This window comes from Loxodonta africana, chromosome 16 (assembly GCF_030014295.1).
Source record: "Loxodonta africana isolate mLoxAfr1 chromosome 16, mLoxAfr1.hap2, whole genome shotgun sequence".
NCBI lineage: Eukaryota > Metazoa > Chordata > Mammalia > Proboscidea > Elephantidae > Loxodonta > Loxodonta africana.
In genome coordinates this window covers 52,839,414-52,857,021 of record NC_087357.1, presented here as the reverse complement: position 1 = coordinate 52,857,021, position 17,608 = coordinate 52,839,414, and the positions used below count along the sequence as shown (strand labels likewise).

General features: G+C 37.5%; 1 pseudogene; it reads right to left on the bottom strand.

Annotated features, from left to right (window-relative positions):
- Window positions 1-5,113: 5,113 nt before the first annotated feature.
- Window positions 5,114-8,625, bottom strand: LOC111750357 (large ribosomal subunit protein eL27-like; annotated as a pseudogene).
- Window positions 8,626-17,608: the final 8,983 nt, after the last annotated feature.

The window sequence follows — 17,608 nt, the reverse complement described above, 5'->3', positions numbered from 1 at the left end:
AGTCATGGTGTTTTCAGTTGCATCATACGCATGCATGCAAAAGTTGGACAATGAATAAAGAAGACCAACGTAGAATTGACGCCTTTGAATTGTGACAGTGGCAAGGAATATTGAACATACCATGGACTGCCAAAAGGACGAACAAACCTGTCTTGGAAGAAATACAACCAAGATGCTCCTTAGAAGCAAGGATGGCTAGACCGCATCTTACATACTTTGGACATGTTGTCAGGAGGGATCAGTCCCTGGAGAAGGACATCATGCTTGGTAATGTGGAGGGTCAGCAAAAAAGAGGAAGACCTTGAATGAGATGGATTGAAACAGCACATATACATTTTCAACCATCAGAGAAAAATCCTTTTTCTTTTCTTCATTGCAAAAACCAATGAGTTAATTTATGAAGCTACCTAAAAACATAAGTGGGAAATTGTCTTTAAATATTTTGTTAGGTTGATTTTTTTGCTACCTACTCTACTTTTTATCCTTTCCAGACTAGGAAGAAAAATATTAAGAACCTGATAACTAGCCATTATGAGAAATTTTCTCTGCAGTAATGAGTTTTTCTTTATTTCCAGAGAGTACTGGGTTTGAACCTGCAAACCATATGTCAGCTGTGTATTAGATTCCATCTCGGTAACATATAAATTGATAATCTTAAAGCCATTGCTAGGCCAAAACTTCTTACAGTTACTTGTTTTTATTTGTTTATTTTGTATTTTTATTTTATATACTCATCAAACCAAACCCACTGCCATCGAGTCAATTCCAACTCATAGCAGCCCCATGGGGTCTCCAAGGTTGTAAATTTTTATAGAAGCGGAATGCCACATCTTTCTCCCATGAAGCTGTTGATGGTTTCAAACCGCCGACCTTTTGGTTAGCAGTGAATCGCTTTAAGTACTGGACCACCAGGGCTTCCTGTGTTACATAAATATATTTTCACTGAAAAATGCTCAAGAAGTGTAAAAGGATACAGAGTAAAATGTGATCCACTTCATCACTAGTTCTTGTTTTGTGCCTTTGAGTTATCACTAGCATCTCACATATACTCAATATAGGCTCACTTCCTTGGAAGTAACCATTGTTTTTTTTTTTTTTTGATTGTTATAAAAATATACATAGCACAGCATTTGCCAATTTAACAGGATTTTTTTTTTTTTAATTATTATATGTCTTGGTGATTTTCCAGGTAAGACTAGAAAGGCCAACCCCTTTCTTTAACAACAATATAGTATTCCATGTTATTGATTTGCTGTCATATATTTTATCATTTATTTATTGAAGAATATTAGTTGCTTGAAATTTTTTATTTTAAAACAATGCTGCAGTAAATACCATAGTTTAACAGAAATAACGAGTGCCTTCTATGTTTGTTTGCCAACCTCTCCCTTCCCCTTTAGGTATTTTCATAAATGCGCCATGCTCATTTTTTTACAATGATGTGAAAATAATATACTCATTTTTATAATATCCTAGTAGAGAGCCCTGGTGGCACATTGGTTAAGAGCCAAGGCTGCTGACCAAAAGGTCAGCTGTTGGAATCCACCAGCCACTTCTTGGAAACCCTATGGGTCAGTTCTACTCAGTCCTACAGGGTCACTATTGAGTCGGAATTAAGGGAAGTGGGTTTTTTTTTTTTTATTATTTAGGAGAGGAAAAAAAAGATGGCTATTCTTATTTTGACTAATATGCATTTCTCTGAAATTCCAAAACTAATTACACTCTTAGTTAACAAACTAAAATTTATAATAAAATTAACTGAAATTGCAGTGCTGCTATTTAAGGTAAATTCTTGTACTAGGTACAAGGGTAAATAATAATCAAAAACACAAAATGCATGTTGTGGGACTTCCTGTAATAGAGACCACTACTGTGATGAATTTAATTATTTTGACTGATAGGTAATGCTGTAACATGAATGTATGAAAAAAAAAAAGAAAGCAAAGGAAAAAAAAAACTTTTCATTCTAGAGTATATTTCTTCTACCCTTAATTTATTCATTCAGTTATTTATCAAATCATTGGGTGCCAGTTCTTGGTTTGAGAATGTTACTTGAATTATCTCATTTGATTCTCACTTCATCTTTTCTTGTAAGTATTGGTTACCTCAATTCACATATGAGAAAGCCTATCCAATTCCATATTGCTGGGAATTGAGAGAGGCTGCATTTTAACCCGTTTTTTGGTTTTTTCTAATTCCAAGGTCTGTGATCTTAACCACTTGTTATTTTGCTTCTCTCTCTGCTCTGCACACATGAGCTTGTTATGCATCACAATTCACCTGATGGCAACTAACAACCACCACAGCCATACCTGTTTCCAGTTAGCAACAGTCTGGCCATGACTTTCTATAATTGAATGGAAGAATTAGGAGTAATAGATTAAATCCCTAATAAATGTTTGAGTGTTCTCAACAACTAGGAACAGAGGTAGTTGCTAGTGTTAGGGCAGTGTACAAAACAAAATTCCTGATTGTCACGGAGAGAACATTGTAGATTAGTAGGAACATATTCCTTGAATGCTTTATTGTCCATCCACCTGGGCAGCCAAGCTAAAAGGAGCTCCTCAGTTAGAATGTTGAGAGTAAACATAGAATATTTCACTTTTGAATCACCACTGCATTACTGAATGAACTGTTGAATGAATTAGTATATAAATTAGACGTATAAGGATATACCATAGTACTTTAAAAGGCAACAACTGATGTCATACTGCCTAGGCTTGAATTCTGGAAACACCATTTACTAACTTGTTTTTCAGCTAGTTATTTATTTTCCCTGTGACTCAGTTTCACCATTTTGTAATACAGGGTAAGAATTGTGCCATCATTGTTTAAAAAAAAAAGTTGTGTGGAGTCGATTCCAACTCATAGTGACCCCACAGGGCAGAGTACAACTGCTCCACAGGGTTTCCAAGGAGTGGTTGGTGAATTTGAAAACCAATTAACACAATTAAAGTCTTTAGAGGAATGATAGGAGTGTAGTAAATTCTCAGTTAATGCAAGAATTTAGGAACCTAGTTACCTAGGAGTCACAGGCAGCTATGGCATGTCGCAAAGATCACTGAACTTTAGAATCAGAATTTGAGTCTTTGTCAGTTACTAATTACATGACTTTCAACTTTTCTGAGCCAAAGTTTTCACAGTAATATAATTATAAAAATTGTCATCCTACTCCTGAGAGGCAAAAAAAATTATTGTGAGGCTTAAATATGAAATAAAGTTTTATCTATTCATTGGTTCATTTTAGAGCTATTTATTACATGGCAAATATGATAAGTAGCAATTACTAGCTTACATGCTGGAATGTAATTGTAAACAAAAATAAAAGACATAGTCATGCGCTTACGGAATTTAAGGTGAATACAGTGTTTTATGACTGTTTTCTCTATTATCCAGATTAGCTTTGCCATATCAGGCCTGGGTTTGTCAGGGTGGGAATAAGAGTTGTTATCTAGTGTTTTAGTCAATCCCGAAGACTTCTTTCTATCCTGGCAGCGTGAAGGGATTGCTTACCTTTGAAGTTTTGCTTTTCATACAAACCTTGTTTGTCACACTGTCATGTCTCTCAGACTCTTTAAAAATGTTTCCATGATATATCTAAGAATTCACCTTTAGAGGCTAAATATTAAGGTTTGTTTGTTGTTGTTCCCAATGGTGAAATGGAATTTGTAGAGGGTTGGGACCAGGAAGCCAGAGGCAGTCTGTATTTGTTTTTGACTTTCAGAAGATCACATTTTGCTTTGCTGGTAATGCAACAAAACTTGACCTTTAATCAGTGACTCCAAGCAGCCAAGAGCAAAAAAAAAAAAAACAAAAAAATAGCGAGCAGTGAGATAAGACACATACTTTCTGGATATCTGTCTAGAATTTATTTTTAAAAATACAACTTCAAAAAACTTACAACACGTCTCAGATTTCTTCGGTCAGAAGCCGGGAGGTCTAAACTTTTTAAAACTTCTGGAGTAGACATTTCAGGACTCTTAGGAATGATTGTCTCTTAGGGTCAAAACTGATCCTCATTGTTCTGTTTTCTCCAAGCCCCCTCAGCTATTTATCTCTGCATGTTTTTCTACAATAGTGTTATTGACAGACACGCTAGTATTTGAATGGTGGCTCTCTGGAGATACAGCGAATGAATGCATGCTAAAGCAAAGGTGTGACACACCAATTCCGGAGTTTCTGCTGCAGCTAGCCAGCTGGGACAGCAAATGTGTTTACAACATAGGCTTTTTACCATCCCCAAAACAACTGTACAAGGCTAGCCACACATGCTGACTGTGCAACAGATTTTTTATGCCCCTCAGTCCTCACGTCCACAAATTCACCCTTCAGCAGGATGTCTTTATGGGGAAAGATTAGTGTGAAAACAGAAGAGTTACTATGAAATACTGAAATAAGACAGGGCATTCCTCTTCACATCCGTTGCAACCCATGAGTCAGAAATATGAACTTGGCCTGGTCTTTTTGAAGCATGTGTTGAACTAATGGACTGCCACATGCTGCTTAATTAGAGCCTGAGGAAGTTCTATAAGTTGCGTGGAAGGAATAGCATAGCCAGGTAGACTATTTCACTGATGTTTCTCTTGTTTCTTAACCATCTGAAGATTTTATCTTCAGTGATAATGTTTGTAGACCATCAAGTTACCCCAGAGGCTTCCCTATTCCATAAGAGAGAGACTAACAAGCCCAAAGGATTTCTCTGTGAACTTGTTTATTAGACAAGACACAGTTCACAGATCAACTAAAATGTGGATTTCAGTCCAAAACTCCTACAGAGATCAAAGCAGAGGCATTTGTCTTTCCACATTTCACATTACATTTTGAGAATTGAAGCTCGATACTTAAAAAGATTTTGCTTATCTTTTCTTCCTGTCACATTTTAAAAGCCATACACATAGGGTGGACTTGGGTTAACTTGTTAAATGCAAATATGGCATATGTCATTTGTATTTAAATGACTTTAACATCCTGCAATATTACCTGGAGGTTTGCCTTCCAAATTGCATGTGAAAAATATTTTAAAGAGGTCAGCTACGAGTAAACCTTATCTTTTTTTTTTTTTTTAGCAGAGGCTATACAAATTGGCTTTGTGCATTTAACTCCATGGAAATACTGATATCAAAAAATGAAAAGTACAATTTTCTGCTCTATCCTATAGGATTGCTATGAGTTAGAATCAACTTGATACCAGACAACAACATCCAATTTATTAATGAGTTAATGTTCTGTTTTATTTTAGTGAAGAAATTATGTTCCATTTAGTTTCTTTTCCAAAATATGTGTAATCATTTCTATGTTTAATAGATTATCACTTATTTGCTTATCAGCATCTCTACTTCTCCTTTCTAACCCTACCTTTCTCCCTATTTATTCCCCTTTCCATTGCTTTTGCACGCTCATTGAGAAAATAGAAGTAATAAGATAAGAACTCCTTTATCTTAATTCTGTGAAAACAATGACCTGACCAGTATCTGTACTATCAGTGTCCTCTAGCTTCTCTTTGGATACAGTGGATGAACTGTCCCTGCTCCTATCTATAAAGGCAGGCACAGGGACCCAACTGAGTCCCAGTCAAATGTTTTTTACCTACTACGATTTCCTAGCTCTTCGGAACCATTCATTTTTTACTCTCTACTGTATTATTTGCGTTAGCCTAAAAACAAGCTATACTTTTAGTCTTGTTTTTTAAATTGTGGTAAAAACATATATACTATTAGGCATCTTTTAAAAATCCCATTTATTACACACACTTTCCCTTTGCCTTCGCCCTCAGCTCTTGGACTTCTCTTGTCCACATTATAGCAAAACTTTGCAATAGAAACACAAGAAAAAGAAAGTCTATATTGGCTGCCTCCGTGTCCTCAATTCTTCTTCTATCCTTAATCCTAACAAATCAGGCTTCCACCACTTGACTGACACTAAGGTTGCATAAATCCCCCATCTTGCCAAATAAATGATTACCTTTCAATCATCATCTTATACAACTGCCTGGCCATGTTTAGTCACGGTTGACTACTCCCTCTTCCTTGAAATGCTTTATTCACTTAGCTTCTGAGACACCTTTGCAGTGTCCTGTAATTTCTCTTTCCCAGCCAGAGGATTTGGTGCTGAACCTTTCTCTTTTCTAGTCATATTCTCTTGCTATGAGATATATTCTTGTCCTATACATTAAATTCTTTCTATATGCTTATAACTTCCATGTTCACATATCAAGGCCAAACAGATCCTCTTAGGGTCAGACTCCTATGTTGAACTTCCTAATTGACATTTCTTAAACACACAATAGTTATATCAAACTTAACATGTTCTAAGTTATGTTAGCTGCCCCTTTCCTGCCTAAACCAAACCTCCCTGAGTCTTCCCCATCTCAGTTAAGAGGCCACATCATTCACCCAGTTCTTTATACCAAAAACCAAGGACCTAGACATCATCTTTGATTATTCTGTTCATTTCAACCCTCCCATTCTATTTATCTGATAGTCATATATCAAATCTACTTTCCAAATATATCCTATACATGGCTGCATTTCTTTTTGTCTTCTAAACCACAGAAGATCAATCATAATATTCCAGGTTATACACAGCAGCCTTGATATCCAACCCTCAGCATCTCTTACCTAAAGTGCTCCAGTAGCTTTCTGACTGGCCTCCCTGTTTCCATCCCTTCCCTCACAAATCAGTTATCAATAAAATTAGCAAGAGTGAGCTTTTAAAAACAAATCAAAACAAACAGATAGTACCATCACCATGTATAAATCCAAACAATGGCTGTCCACTACATGTACACCAGATTTCTTACCAAGTTCAACATGCTCTTATCTAATATTGACTCTGCCTATCCACTTTGACTTCATTTAATAACACTCTTCTTTTCCCTCATTCACTACACCCAAAATACACTGGCATAATTGCTCTTCCTACTGATGGCCTTTGCATCTACTATCTGCTCTACCTGAAATATAATGACTTTTTATCAATATTTACATCTCTGCTTAAATGTCGCCTCCTTAGAGGGATACTGACTATATAGACTAAAATTCACATCCAATATTATAATTCATGCTTTTCCTTTGACGTGAACTTATCATAATTATTTGCCTAATTATTTATCATTCATACATACTGGAGTATAAGCTCCACAAAGATAAAAACCCCATCTATTTTCTCACCATTCACCCCTTCTCAATTATAGTTATTTAGAACACGTAACAGGCATTTGCATCTGATCAATATGTGTTGCATAATTTTGTTAATAGCTTTTTTCCACTTGATTTTCAAACATTCTCATGGCTTCCAGTGAGTAAACAAAATCTTATCTTTGGCCTTACTTGTATAACCCTGTTCATTCATTCTATTTATGGTACTCATTACTGATCAAATTATATTTGCCATTTCTTTTTCCTTATTTTTCATCCCACCTAAATTCTCTTAAACATGCACTCACATGGAAATATACACGTTTATAAGGAGGAAAATTTATAGGGTCAGAATACATAAAAGTCTTTATAATTCTACTGACCTGAAGTTATACGGTACAATAATTTTTTTCACCAAGTCCTATGCCCCCATTTTTCCAAATTTTTTATCTTCTGACTTACTGGTTAATTTCAAAATTATTGATACTTTTAAAAAGACTTTCCTTGGCCTTCATGATACCTCACCCTCCTTTATCTCCTTTTCTGGTCTGACCATCATCATTAGGTTTTATTATGTTCTCTTCCTGCACTAATCTACTCGCTAGCCCTACCCAGAATTTTAGTTCTCAATCCCCTACCCACTGCTTTTGCATATGTTAACAAAGCTGTACACATTGCCTCTTTGCACCTCTTATATGTATTATCTCCTCGAATCTATTTCCTAATACCCTAGTCCTGCATTTCTCAAAAAATACATATGTTTTTATTTTTTTTATTTTTAGTGATTGGAACAAAATATTTCTAAAACCACAGCTTCCAGAAGAACCACTTTTTTTGCCCGTCTTGTACCTCTCCTCAAATTTGTCCTTGGCCTCTCTCCAGGCCTTGCATTTAATAGCAAGGTCTCCAAAGACATCCTTGTTTATGACAGTTTTGTACAAGGGGATATGCACACAGCACCTCGTGGACATAAGGTGATTATAGTTATAAGCTTTCACAAACAACTTGATCTTCAGCTTTTTGGTGTTTTTCTTCTTGCTCGTGGCAGCGGTCATTTTGCGGCAATAGTGGTTGATTCCAGCCACCAGAGTATGCCTGTAGAGGCAGTCTAAGGTGCCATCATCAATGTTCTTCACAATGACAGCTTTGCATCCAGAGTAGCCTCTGGCCAGGACCAGCACCACTTTCCCAGTTTTCATGAACTTGCCTGTTTCAACCCTGTCCACATCTGAAAAATTAAGCATTCCAAAATTGAATTCTGAGAACCACATTAGAATTCTCCCCCATTCTTTATTCATCATTAGGTCTTGTTAGCACTCCCTTTAAATTCAAGCTCAGCTATCTAATTTCTATTAATACTAGCCTAGTACTAGCTCTTCCTAACCACATGCTCAATAATTTAATCTCCTGTTAGTAACCTCCCTTCTTCCTCCAACGCTGTCATACATAAAAATAAATCGTTTTCCTAAAATGCTGTAATTATCATGTCACTATTCTGACTTATAGTAATCACAGCATTTTAGAAAAACTTGATTTATTTTTATGTATGACAGGATTTGATGAAGAAATGATACAATTATCATAGTTAAGAGAGCCCTGATTGCACAGTGGTTAAGTACTACAGCTGTTAACCAAAAGGTCAGTTGGAATCCACCAGCTGCTCCTTGGAAACTCTATGGGACAGTTCTACTCTGTCCTATACGGTTGTATGAGTCAGAATTGACTCAACAGCAGTGGGTTTGGTTTTTGAGTTTTATTCTTCCTTAAAGCCTATAGCAAATTTTCACTGGCAAGTGAATTAAATCTAAGCTATTCTATCTTCAAGTTATGCCAAAAGCTGGGCATATCTTATCTGTCCAAACTTAACTGCTAATCTGCTTCAGCATATTTTAGGCAGCATGATGAATGGGATGATTCAAGCTATCTATCTGAATGACTCTAGTCTATTCCCAAAATATGAGATGCGGGGTCAGATAAATTGTTTGCAAACCAACTTGAGTTCAAAGTTCATTATTATTTGTCTTTTTGGAACAGCAGGGATAAACCCTTAAGATGCCATGTTTATTTCTTTCTGCACAATTCTACCTATATTTCAACCCCCATAGCATTAGCAAAGCATTCCCCATTTATGAAAAACCACAGTATTTGTTGCCTTTATCATATGACACTACAATATTATCTTATATTGCTTTATTGTCTGTTGTTAACAATCAGTTTCTCTAAAATAATGACAAGCCCCTTGAGAAAAGGAATCTGGTTTTAAAATTCACTTCTAGGGCGGGGCCAAGATGGCGGACTAGGTGGACGCTACCGCAGATCCCTCTTGCAACAAAGACTCGGAAAAACAAGTGAATCGATCACATACATAACAATCTACGAACTCTGAACAACAAACACAGATTTAGAGACGGAGAACAAACAAATACGGGGAGACAGCGATTGTTTTCAGAACCAGGAGCCAGTGTACCAGTCAGCGGATTTTCTGGAAAAACTAGTTTCCCAGTGATGGCTCGGAGACAGCAGTCCATATCAAACCACATAAAGAAGCAGACCATGACAGCTTCTCCAACCCCTCAAACAAAAGAATCAAAATCTTTCCCAAATGAAGATACAATCCTGGAATTATCAGATACAGATATAAAAAAGTAATTTTTTTTAAAGACATCACAAATGAAATAAGGCAAACTGCAGAAAAAGCCAAGGAACACACTGATAAAACTGTTAAAGAACTCAAAAAGTTTATTCAAGAACATAGTGGAAAAATTAATAAGCTGCAAGAATCCATAGAGAGACAGCATGTAGAAATCCAAAAGATTAACAATAAAATTACAGAATTAGACAACGCAATAGGAAGTCAGAGGAGCAGACTCGAACAATTAGAATGTAGACTGGGACATCTGGAGGACCAGGGAATCAACACCAACATAGCTGAAAAAAAATCAGATAAAAGAATTAAAAAAAATGAAGAAACCCTAAGAATCATGTGGGACTCTATCAAGAAGGATAACTTGTGAGTGATTGGAGTCCCAGAACAGGGAGGGGGGAGAGAAAACACAGAGAAAATAGTTGAAGAACTCCTGACACAAAACTTCCCTGACGTCATGAAAGACGAAAGGATATCTATCCAAGATGCTCATCGAACCCCATTTAAGATTGATCCAAAAAGAAAAACACCAAGACATATCATCATCAAACTTGCCAAAACCAAAGATAAACAGAAAATTTTAAAAGCAGCCAGGGAGAAAAGAAAGGTTTCCTTCAAGGGAGAATCAATAAGAATAAGTTCAGACTACTCAGCAGAAACCATGCAGTCAAGAAGGGAATGGGACGACATATACAGAGCACTGAAGGAGAAAAACTACCAACCAAGGATCATATATCCAGCAAAACTCTCTCTGAAATACGAAGGCGAAATTAAGATATTTACAGATAAACATAAGTTTAGAGAATTTGCAAAAACCAAACCAAGGCTACAAGAAATGCTAAAGGAGATTGTTTGGTCAGATGACCAATAATATCAGGTACCAGCACAATACAAGGTCACAAAACAGAACGTCCTGATATCAACTTAAATAGGGAAAGCACAAAAACAAACAAATTAAGATTAATTCTAAAAAATAAATAAATAAATAAAATAATACACATAACAGGGAATCATGGAAGTCAATAGGTAAAAGATCACAATAATCAAAAAGAGGGACTAAATACAGGAGGCACTGAACTGCCAGATGGAGAGTGATACAAGGCAATATAGAACAATACAAGTTAGGTTTTTACTTAGAAAAATAGGGGTAAATAATAAGGTAACCACAAAAAGGAATATCAACTCCATAAGTCAAGATAAAAGCTAAGAAAAACGTAACGACTCAACTAACATAAAGTCAAATATTATGAAAATGAGGATCTCACAATTTACTAAGAAAAATGTCTCAGTACAAAAAAGTATGTGGAAAAATGAAATGGCCAACAACACACATGAAAAGGCATCAAAATGACAGCACTAAAAACTCATTTATCTATAATTACTCTGAATGTAAATGTACTAAATGCACCAATAAAGAGACAGAGAGTCACGGACTGGATAAAGAAACACGATCCATCTATATGCTGCCTACAAGAGACACACCTTAGACTTAGAGACACAAACAAACTAAAACTCAAAGGATGGAAAAAAATATATCAACCAAACAATAAGCAAAACAGAAGAGGAGTAGCAATATTAATTTCTGACAAAATAGACTTTAAAGTTAAATCCGCCACAAAGGATAAAGAAGGACACTATATAATGATAGAAGGGACAATTGATCAGGAAGACATAACCATATTAAATATTTATGCACCCAGTGACAGGGCTCCAAGATACATAAATCAAATTTTAACAGAATTGAAAAGTGAGATAGACACCTTCACAATTATAGTAGGAGACTTCAACACACCACTTTTGGAGAAGGACAGGACATCCAGTAAGAAGCTCAATAGAGACATGGAAGACCTACTTACAACAATCAACCAACTTGACCTCATTGACTTATACAGAACACTAGACCCAACTGCTGCAAAATATACTTTTTTTTCTAGTGCACATGGAACATTCTCTAGAATAGACCACATATTAGGTCATAAAACAAACCTTTGCAGAGTCCAAAACATCGAAATATTACAAAGCATCTTCTCAGACCACATGGCAATGAAACTAGAAATCAATAACAGAAAAACGAGGGAAAAGAAATCAAATACTTGGAAAATGAACAATACCCTCCTGAAAAAAGACTGGGTTATAGAAGACATCAAGGAGGGAATAAGCAAATTCATAGAATGCAACGAGAATGAAAAGACTTCCTATCAAAACCTCTGGGACACAGCAAAAGCAGTGCTCAGAGGCCAATTTATATCGATAAATGCACACATACAAAAAGAAGAAAGAGCCAAAATCAGAGAACTGTCCCTACAACTTGAACAAATAGAAAGTGAGCAACAAAAGAACCCATCAGGCACCCGAAGAAAACAAATAATAAAAATTAGAGCTGAACTAAATGAATTAGAGGACAGAAAAGCAATTGAAAGAATTAACAAAGCCAAAAGCTGGTTCTTTGAAAAAATTCACAAAATTGATCAACCATTGGCTAGACTGACTAAAGAAATACAGGAAAGGAAACAAATAACCCAAATAAGAAACGAGAAGGACCACATCACAACAGAACCAAATGAAATTCAAAGAATCATTTCAGATTACTACAAAAAATTGTACTCTAACAAATTTGAAAACCTAGAAGAAATGGATGAATTCTTGGAAAAACACTACCTACCTAAACTAACACATTCAGAAGTAGAACAACTAAATAGACCCATAACAAAAAAAGAGATTGAAACGGTAATCAAAAAACTTCCAACAAAAAAAAGCCCTGGCCCGGACGGCTTCACTGCAGAGTTCTACCAAACCTTCAGAGAAGACTTAACACCACTACTACTGAAGGTATTTCAAAGCATAGAAAAAGACGGAATACTACCCAACTCATTCTACGAAGCTACCATCTCCCTGATACCAAAACCAGGTAAAGACATTACAAAAAAAGAAAATTATAGACCTATATCCCTCATGAACATAGATGCAAAAATCCTCAACAAAATTCTAGCCAATAGAATCCAGCAACACATCAAAAAAATAATTCACCCTGATCAAGTGGGATTTATACCAGGTATGCAAGGCTGGTTCAATATCAGAAAAACCATTAATGTAATCCATCACATAAATAAAACAAAAGATAAAAACCACATGATCTTATCAATTGATGCAGAAAAGGCATTTGACAAAGTTCAACACCCATTTATGATAAAAACTCTTACCAAAATAGGAATTGAAGGAAAATTCCTCAACATAATAAAGGGCATCTATGCAAAGCCAACAGCCAATATCACTCTAAATGGAGAGAACTTGAAAGCATTTCCCTTGAGAACGGGAACCAGACAAGGATGCCCTTTATCACCGCTCTTATTCAACATCGTACTTGAAGTCCTAGCCAGGGCAATTAGGCTAGACAAAGAAATAAAGGGTATCCGGATTGGCAAGGAGGAAGTAAAGCTATCACTATTTGCAGATGACATGATCGTATACACGGAAAACCCTAAGGAATCCTCCAGAAAACTACTGAAACTAATAGAAGAGTTTGGCAGAGTCTCAGGTTATAAAATAAACATACAAAAATCACTTGGATTCCTCTACATCAACAAAAAGAACATCAAAGAGGAAATAACCAAATCAATACCATTCACAGTAGCCCCCAAGAAGATAAAATACTTAGGAATAAATCTTACCAAGGATGTAAAAGGCCTACACAAAGAAAACTACAAAGCTCTACTACAAGAAATTCAAAAGGACATACTTAAGTGGAAAAACATACCTTGCTCATGGATAGGAAGACTTAACATAGTAAAAATATCTATTCTACCAAAAGCCATCTATATATATAACACACTTCCGATCCAAATTCCAATGTCATATTTTAAGGGGATAGAGAAACAAATCACCAATTTCATCTGGAAGGGAAATAAGCCTCGGATAAGCAAAGCATTACTGAAAAAGAAGAAGAAAGTGGGAGGCCTCACTCTACCTGATTTCAGAAGCTATTATACAGCCACAGTAGTCAAAACAGCCTGGTACTGGTACAACAACAGGCACATAGACCAATGGAACAGAATTGAGAATCCATCCATGTATGAGCAGCTGATATTTGACAAAGGACCAGTGTCAGTTAATTGGGGAAAAGATAGTCTTTTTAACAAATGGTGCTGGCATAACTGGATATCCATTTCCAAAAAAATGAAACAGGACCCATACCTCACACCATGCACAAACACTAACTCCAAGTAGATCAAAGACCTAAATATAAAGACTAAAACGATAAAGATCATGGAAGAAAAAATTGGGACAACCCTAGGAGCCCTAATACAGGGCATAAACAGAATACAAAACATTACCAAAAATGATGAAGAGAAACCAGATAACTGGGAGCTCCTAAAAATCAAACACCTATGCTCATCTAAAGACTTCACCAAATGAGTAAAAAGACCACCTACAGACTGGGAAAGAATTTTCAGCTATGACATCTCAGACCAGCGCCTGATCTCTAAAATCTGCATGACTCTGTCAAAACTCAACCACAAAAAGACAAACAACCCAATCAAGAAGTGGGCAAAGGATATGAACACACATTTCACTAAAGAAGATATTCAGGCAGCCAACAGATACATGAGAAAATGCTCCCGATCATTAGCCATTAGAGAAATGCAAATTAAAACTACAATGAGATTCCATCTCACACCAACTAGGCTGGCATTAATCCAAAAAACACAAAATAATAAATGTTGGAGAGGCTGCGGAGAGATTGGAACTCTCATACACTGCTGGTGGGAATGTAAAATGGTACAAGCACTTTGGAAATCCATCTGGCGTTATCTTAAACAGTTAGAAATAGAACTACCATACAACCCAGAAATCCCACTCCTCGGAATATACCCTAGAGATACAAGAGCCTTCACACAAACAGATATATGCGCACCCATGTTTATTGCAGCTCTGTTTACAATAGCAAAAAGCTGGAAGCAACCAAGGTGTTCGTCAACGGATGAATGCGTAAATAAATTGTGGTATATTCACACAATGGAATACTACGCATCGATAAAGAACAGTGACGAATCTGTGGAACAGTTCATAACATGGAGGAATCTGGAAGGCATTATGCTGAGCGAAATGAGTCAGAGGCAAAAGGACAAATATCATATAAGACCACTATTATAAGATCTTGAGAAATAGTAAAAACTGAGAAGAACACATACTTTTTGTGGTTACGAAGCGGGGAGGGAGAGAGGGAGGGAGGGAGAGGGTTTTTTATTGATCAATCAGTAGATAAGAACTGCTTTGGGTGAAGGGAAAGACAACACTGAATACATGGAAGGTCAGCCCAATTGGACTGGACTAAAAGGAAAGAGCTTTCCGGGATAAAATGAAAGCTTCAAAGGTCAGCGGAGCAGGGGCGGGGGTCTGGGGAACATGGTTTGAGGGAACTTCTAAGTCAATTGGCAAAATAATTCTATTATGAAAACATTCTGCATCCCACTTTGTAATGTGGCGTCTGGGGTCTTAAATGCTAACAAGCGACCATCTAAGATGCATCAATTGGTCTCAACCCACCTGGAGCAAAGGAAAATGAAGAACACCATGGTCACACGACAACTAAGAACCCAAGAGACAGAAAGGGCCACATGAACCAGAGACCTACATCATCCTGAGACCAGAAGAACTAGTTGGTGCCCGGCCACAATCGATGACTGCCCTGTCAGTGAGTACAACAGAGAACCCCTGAGGGAGCAGGAGATCAGTGGGATGCAGACCCCAAATTCTCATAAAAAGACCATACTTAATGGTCTGACTGCGACTAGAGGAATCCCGGCGGCAATGCTCCCCAGACCTTCTGTTGGCACAGAACGGGAACCATCCCCGAAGACAACTCATCAGACATGAAAGGGACTGGTTAGCAGGGGGGAGAGAGATGCTGATGAAGAGTGAGCTAATTAAATCAGGTGGACACTTGAGAGTGTGTTGGCAACTCTTGACTGGAGGGGGGATGGGAAGATAGAGAGAGAGGGAAGCTGGCAAAATTGGCACGAAACGAGAGACTGAAAGGGCTGACTCAATAGGGGGAGAGCAAGTGGGAGAAGGGAGTAAGATGTATGTAAACTTACATGTCACAGACTGATTGGATTTGTAAATGTTCACTTGAAGCTTAATAAAAGTTAATTAAAAAAAAAAATTCACTTCTATGCCCAGGGTTGACCAAGTGGCAGAGGATTAGAAAACTGTGATCAGTTGATCTGACTGTCCTTTTCCTTAGGTCTGCTATTCACCATTACACTGACAAGAAAAGCTTTCTATTAAAAAAGATATCTTGCCCTTACCACCAATGTTTCCGTATAGGTCTGTGGTTAAAGGCTTTCAGATGCTGCTGTAATTGGAGCCCTGAACTCTCTAATCCGAAGTCCCTAGAAATTAGCATCTTCCCAAATTCTCACTTAAAAAAGGCATTCATTTAATAACTATAAAAACATATAAAATCATCTAAAAGAGTTGAACCTTCTTGGAAAAATCTAGCCTATAATGCACCGTCTTAGTTATCTAGTCCTGCTATAACAGAAATACCACAAGCGGATGGCTTTAACCAAGATAAATTTATTCTCTCACAGTCTAGGAGGCTAGAAGTCTCAATTCAGAGTGCCAGCTCCAGGGGAAGGCTTTCTCTCTCCGTCAGCTCTGGGGGAAGGTCCTTGTCAACAATCTTCCCTGGTTGAGGAGCTTCTCAGTGCAGGGACCCAGGTCCAAAGAACACACTATTCTCCTGGCTCTTGTTTCTTGGTGGTATAAGTTCCCCTGTCTCTCTGCTTGCTTCTCTCATTTATATCTCAAAAGAGATTGACTTAAAATACAAGCTAATCTTGTAGATTGAGTCCTGCCTCATTAACATCATAGAGGTAGGATTGACAAAAAAAGTAGGAAAATCACATCAGATGACAAAATGGCAGACAGTCACACAATACTGGGAGTTATGGGCTAGTCAAGTTTACACATATTTTGGTGAGATACAATTCAATCCGTAAAGTTCGACCCTTCGGCCCCCCAAAACTCATGTTCTTGCCACATGTAAAACACATTCACCCTATCATATCATAGCAAAAGTCTTAAATCGACTCTAAGTCCCAAAATCCAAAAATTCCTCTTCATCTGTGAAACCTAGAATACAAGTTACCTGCTTGCAAAGTACAATGGTGGAACAGGCACATGCTAGACATTTCCATTACAAATGAGAAAAAACTAGAGAGAAAGAAGGGTTAATAGACACCAAGCAAGTCAGCAGAACACTTTACATTTGGCCTCAAGGCTTGAAAATAACCCTCTGCTCTCTGAGACCATTTATACAAAGGCCTTGCCCTCCAGACTCTAGATATTGGCCATACTCTCCAGATTCTGAGTGGAGGCCCCTCCACTCTGGACTTCAGCTCTGCCTTCCAGGCTCACCAGAACAGCAACTCTACCCTTGAATTTGGACAGCCCCATTCTCCGAGTCCCCTGAGTGGGTACTCCACCCTTTTAGACCCCAGAAGTCATGTCCCTACCCTTTGAGACTGAGACAGCTCTACTTCCTGTGTTCCTTGTCTTTTCAACTTCTGCTTCCTGGCTCCTTGGCCTTTCAGCCCTTTCAGCCTCACCACCTGCATCTGCCTTGCTGGGGCAAGTGTTCCAAAGCTCTTTACCTTCACCAGTAAGTGCCTGGAGGCACCCTATTCCACCAGTAAGCTTCTGCTGGAAGGCACTCAGCTCTCTTGCTCTCTGAGTTGGCAAGCCTGGCTCCACTGGTAAGTGCCCAGGGCACCTCACTCTGCCAGGAAGCCCCTTACACAAAGGCAGTCAGCTCTCTCGCTCT